Source organism: Nanorana parkeri, unplaced genomic scaffold (genome assembly GCF_000935625.1).
Source record: "Nanorana parkeri isolate BGI_ZX_2015 unplaced genomic scaffold, ASM93562v1 scaffold194, whole genome shotgun sequence".
In the NCBI taxonomy this organism is placed as follows: domain Eukaryota; kingdom Metazoa; phylum Chordata; class Amphibia; order Anura; family Dicroglossidae; genus Nanorana; species Nanorana parkeri.
In genome coordinates this window covers 281,900-287,526 of record NW_017306462.1, presented here as the reverse complement: position 1 = coordinate 287,526, position 5,627 = coordinate 281,900, and the positions used below count along the sequence as shown (strand labels likewise).

At 38.3% G+C, this 5,627-nt stretch overlaps 1 long non-coding RNA gene across 1 annotated transcript in view; it reads left to right on the top strand.

The window, feature by feature from the left end:
* LOC108786138 overlaps positions 1-43 on the top strand; it is a 24,892-nt gene extending 24,849 nt beyond the window's left edge. The window contains exon 3 of the long non-coding RNA XR_001941179.1: positions 33-43. This is a non-coding gene — a long non-coding RNA (uncharacterized LOC108786138). The remainder of the gene's footprint in view (positions 1-32) is intronic.
* The last annotated feature ends 5,584 nt before the right edge of the window (positions 44-5,627 follow it).

Genomic DNA, 5,627 nt, shown 5'->3' with positions numbered 1-5,627 from the left:
CCCCCCCCCCCAACCCCCCCCAAGTGGTAAAGTTCTGCTTTAAGAGTCATCATCATAAATATACACTTAGCAACTATAAAACATTTAGTACTGCACTTAGTATTTATGCAATGATTTCCAGAAAATTTACTAACTTTCGCAGAATGCTTTTGCCATTCACACATTATCATAAACATTCCACAGAAAAACACATTTCAAAGAAGCATTTCAGTTTTGAAAAGCTCTGGAAAATAAAGGAGAGAAGAGAGCAGGTGGAGATAAAAAGATATATATAGATATAAAGGAAAAAAAAGAAACAAAAACTAAGAAGCACTTTATAGCTTCATCTATTTGCATTTGCTCAGTGCGTGCTGTGGACTATTACGTGGTAAAGCTTTCTAAACATTTCCCTCACCCTAAATCTAGCAAAAGTTGTGCTGGGGGAATTACTTATGGCAAGACAATGAGAATTTCACTTCAGAATGTTGTCTATATCCACATATCCACTGTGTGTTGTTTTATGGCGTGCTTTTTTATCTTTTAAAGGGTTTTTCCACTAAAATGACGGGTGTGCTTTAAACTTCTCTGTGTAGCAATAACCTCATTTACATTCAACTTGTTATTGAATAGGGGTTTTCTACGTGTAGATTTATTCAATCTTTATAGATTGAAGCAACTGCAAACTATATACAGTATTTAAGTGTATTTCCACTTTAGCAGCCAATTTGGGATAACACATATTTTATATTTGTTACATGTTCCCATTCACATAGCATAAGCTAAAAAAATGTTTCTTGCAGTTTAAATAACTTTTACTTGAGAGTTAAAATTTCTTCTTGCATCTATTTCTTTAAAATGTTAGAAGGGGCTGTCTTGTCCATTAAGAGGTGGCTTGTCCATTGTATGTTAATGAAGCTTATCAGATAAACACAATCCTCAAATTTCAGTCCCAAACACTTTCTATTAGGACAGACCACTGTGAAAGGTGCTGAGAAAAACCTGGAATCAGCCATCTTGATGTTATTTTTCAGTATGCTGTTTGAACGGGAACACATATAACGTAGATATGAAGGGGTTTTCCTAAATTTCAATGCAAAAGTGGAAATACACTTCAAAGTGAATGTCTAGCCAAAAAGCTTTTGTTGTTGTTTATTTTTTTTGATGTGATGAAAAATCTGCAACAGGGACACCAAGGTCAGCAATAAATAGCTGACAGGTACTCTAGCCTTCCATTACATTTTTTATTTCTGTGTATATTGCAATTGGAGATCCCCATAACATCCTGTCTGCCAAAGATGTTGTCAGCAGGACAGGAAGTGAGTGCTCTCTCCCAAGATAGAAGTGAAGACCCAAGAGGTTCTATTCCTTCACTACTCAATCCAAAGTTAAAAAAAAAAAAAAATATTGTATATTTCTTTCCCTTACATTCAGTATTTTCATACTACAGATCAATACAGCTGCATTTCTTGTGCCTTCATTCTCAGCATTTAGGCCACCAAACAGCTCACTGATGATCAGATAATCTTGTATCCCATAGCAATGAATCAGATTGCTGAGGACTCATTACCATTGCTTTAGAAAGGGTCATATGCTAAATCTCTCCCACACTGACTGCCTTTAGGACCTTTGGGTCTGTCTCCCACTCTGACTGCCTTTAGGCGATCCCTTAAGACTCATCTCTTCAGGGAAGCCTATCCCACCACAACCTAACAGCTCAACCATCATGTTCTCAGACAATTCATCCCCACACAGCTACCTCCTCATGTATCACTTCCCCCTCCCTTTTAGATTGTAAGCCCTCAGGGGCAGGGCCCTCCTTACCATCTTGTCTTGAATTGTATTGTGATTGTAATGTCTTCCTTATATTGTAAAGCGCTGCACAAACTGTTGGCGCTATATAAATCCTGTACAATAATAATAATAATAATAATAAATGTAAAAACAAATACACCATTGCTTGTTTTAACACTTTTCAGCATAAGTTGGAATTCCCAATAAGCTTACAGTGGGAAGCAGTTCTGATATTTAATGAATAATTTCATGGTATTATAAAAAGTGTGGGCAAATTAGATTGCATGTTTCCTAGCAATAGCCAATAATTAGGAATGTGATCCGGGTTCTGGTTGAGCATGCTGTCGAACCTAACCTGTGTGCAGTTCTTGGACCCGGCAAACTAATCCAAAATGTTGCTGCCATAGCAACCGACTACCAACTTCCAGGGCTTTGAAATTGACTTAGAAGGACCAATAAGGTTTTTTTTTAAGATAAGCCAGTCCCCTTACTATAAAAGGTTGCTTTCACAGCAGCCATTTTGAGAATTTGCTTAGCTGCAAAAGAGAAAGCACATGGAGTGCTGCTGAAGATATGCATAGGGACTGGCTGGTGTCTTAAAGAAGATGTACAGGTGAAACTCGAATAATTAGAATATCGTGCAAAGTTCATTTATTTCACTAATGCAACTTAAAAGGTGAAACTAATATATGAGATAGACTCATTACATGCAAAGCGAGATAGTTCAAGCCGTGATTTGTCATCATTGTGATGATTATGGCTTACAGCTCATGAAAACCCCAAATCCACAATCTCAGAAAATGAGAATATTACATGCAATCAATAAAACAAGGATTGTACATAGAACAATATCGGACCTCTGAAAAGTACAAGCATGCATATGTACTCAGTACTTGGTTTGGGCCCCTTTTGCAGCACTTACTGCAATTACTTTTGCACGATATTCTAATTATTCGAGTTTCACCTGTAGGCCCTTTCTGGATGTCTTTTGGGGAAGCAAAATGCTGTGCATCTTAGGACAATTTTGTAGCAGGGGGAAGTCTAAATGCTGCTGATATGTATCCTGCAGCTTCTTTACAACCTGCACTATTGAGAAGTCATAGCAGGATGCAAGTGTTTTTCAAATGGCATATTTGTGCTGGTTGTATTTGATTTTTTTTCACTGACTGCCTCTGTCCACATGCATTACACCGATGACTGGTTGCATGTGGCTTTTCCATTGGCACATTTCTTAAATTCTGCCGGCTTCAATTGATTTTTTTCACAACCTGTCCCTGTCCACTGATAACCGGCTGCATGTGTTTTTTTTTTCACAGGGCATATTTCCTAAATGCTGCTGCGGTTTTTTAAAGGCCTTTACAATGTAGTATTCCTGGGCAATGTGCGTCAGGACAAAAGCTTATTTTTTTCTCTGAATGGGGCATGTGATAGGATGATATACAGGCAGGAGATTGTGGGAGACAGAAGCTGAGCATTATTCAAATGGGACCCATTGCACTCCTGACCGGATTGTAGTCTTAAGTATTAGGTGGGCGCCAGAGTGAAAGCAGATGCCTCCGCATGTAAAATAAAAGTCACTTGCACTCCAACTTGATTTTAATGAATATTTATTGACTTTTGTAGATCATAATAACTATTGATATCAGTATCACCAGTTGTAAAAGTTTATATCATTGGATTTCTATTTTCTTTAACCAACTATGCTTCATTTCTTTAAATTTTAGCTCTGGGGTACATTTTCTTATGTGCCCTGTCTGTTTGCACAGATCTGTACACCCAAATACCCTTTTAAGGGCCGGTGCACACCTAAGCAACACCACGCGGCAATTGTGCACGATACCGCGCAGATTGCCACGCGGTCAGGAGTAGCCCAGGTGTGCACCGATCGCGCTGTGGGTGGCATTAATTTCCAATGGCACCCCAGTCGCGCCAGGTGGATTGCGCGGTTCCCCGCTGCAATGCCGCCGTGCTTCTTAATACGATCGTGGCTAAAACAGCCGCGCATCGTGTATCGCAGAAAAAAGGTACTTGCAGGTACTCGCAGGAAAAAGGTACTTGTACCTTTTTTCTGTGATACACAATGCGCGACGGGGATGCCATTGGAAAATAATGGCACCCACAGTGCAATCGGTGCAAACCTGGGCGAAAGTCGTGCGATGGTTGTAAGGTGTATGGGCAGTTTTACTGTAACCTTGCTCGTAATTAGTGACAACTTCCCAATTACTCTCTGCTGGATTATGTATACATTTCAGTAACGCAAATTCCACCAAAAAGTGTACTAGAGGAAACCAGAAAAGGGTGGACTAGAGTAATTAGCAGAGTTTTTTCAAATATTGTTTCCTGGAAAGCTGAGGAAGAAGAAGCCTGATGATGTTAGTCTTCCAAGATGCATCTTGAAGGTAGAAGGCTATCAAGTCTGCCTCTGACAAAGAAGTACTGGACCCTGATTTTTATATTCATCATTACAATGTAATATTTTCAGCACAATCTTTTGCATTTTGGGTCAGTTTTGAGGCCATCCATGGGAATGGCCATTGTTTACTTTAAGACTTTAGGTCCACTTTTAGTATTGGCATATACCTCTACATCACGGCAGGGCAAAATGTCTCACTTGTACTCCTGAATTCTTTCATAATTTAAACATCAAATTATTTTTGTCTGTTTTCATACATACAATCATATATTGTTTTGTCAGTATTTCAGTAACAGATGTCAACAATTATATTATCATACTTGACAAACATAATCATTTATGACTGGGCTTTCCTACACTTTCTTTATCCAAGAGGATGTGGCTCTGACTAATATGGGCCTGATTTTAGGAGCTATGTGGTTCTTGAGTCAGGTTATTTGGGTTAGTGTGGATGTGGCTGGTACACTCAGAAGTAGCTGATACACTCAGAACCATTCCTAATTTTATAAGTTCCTATAAGAGATTCTGAATTGATATAGGAGTACTGCGAGATATTCTGTCATGTACCTCTGCTATAAAATATAAGACTATTTACCGTTGGATATATTTAGAATTTTGTGACTTCATAATTTTGAAGCTCAACACTGAACAGATATAAAATATGCAAATCAATGCAGTTCCATATTTATTAATACATCAATAATATTATTTTAAAATACTAGCAGTGTAAGTACCTACATTTGATTTCACATTAGCCTTTTTAATGCCTATACAGCAGATATAATTGGGAGAGGGAGAAGCAGTACAAGGCGCCAATCAGTTCACATGCTCACATAAGGATATGCTAGGCTCAAAGTAAATGGTTTGAATGATGCTGCCCATCAAATACCCTGGAGGTCTGAGAACATCTAGTAGTGGAAAAGAAGTAGTGTGAGACACTGCCCCAGACTGAAGGTGACTATTGCTGCAACAGTTTCTTTTGATTACTTAAAGAGCTGTTATTTTTTGTTATAATTTTTGACTGCATTAAGCTTTAAACCTTTTGTAGGGTTTTGTTAATTCTTTATTACATGCCTCTAATATCCTTACATCCTACAGTATAGTGTATTATTTCCCTTGTATAATACAGTTCATCAAGTGGTACAATTGAGGTTTGCTTATGCCAGCTGACATTGTCCAAGGTGATTGTGGATACAGAAGGACTAAACATTGTTGTCTTTTGTGATCCTAGTCCATCTGCACCTGACTGTTTAGACTATTGACCCTGGCTGAGGCTCAACTCTACTTAAATGTAGACGTGCAATTCATTTCGTTCCAAATTGAAATTCTAACGAATTTCTGTAAATTTGGACATTGAGATGCAACCGAATTTCCGAGTGACAGAAATAACGAATCTGAACGAGTCCGAATGATTGATGACATAATTCGGATACATCTGATTTTC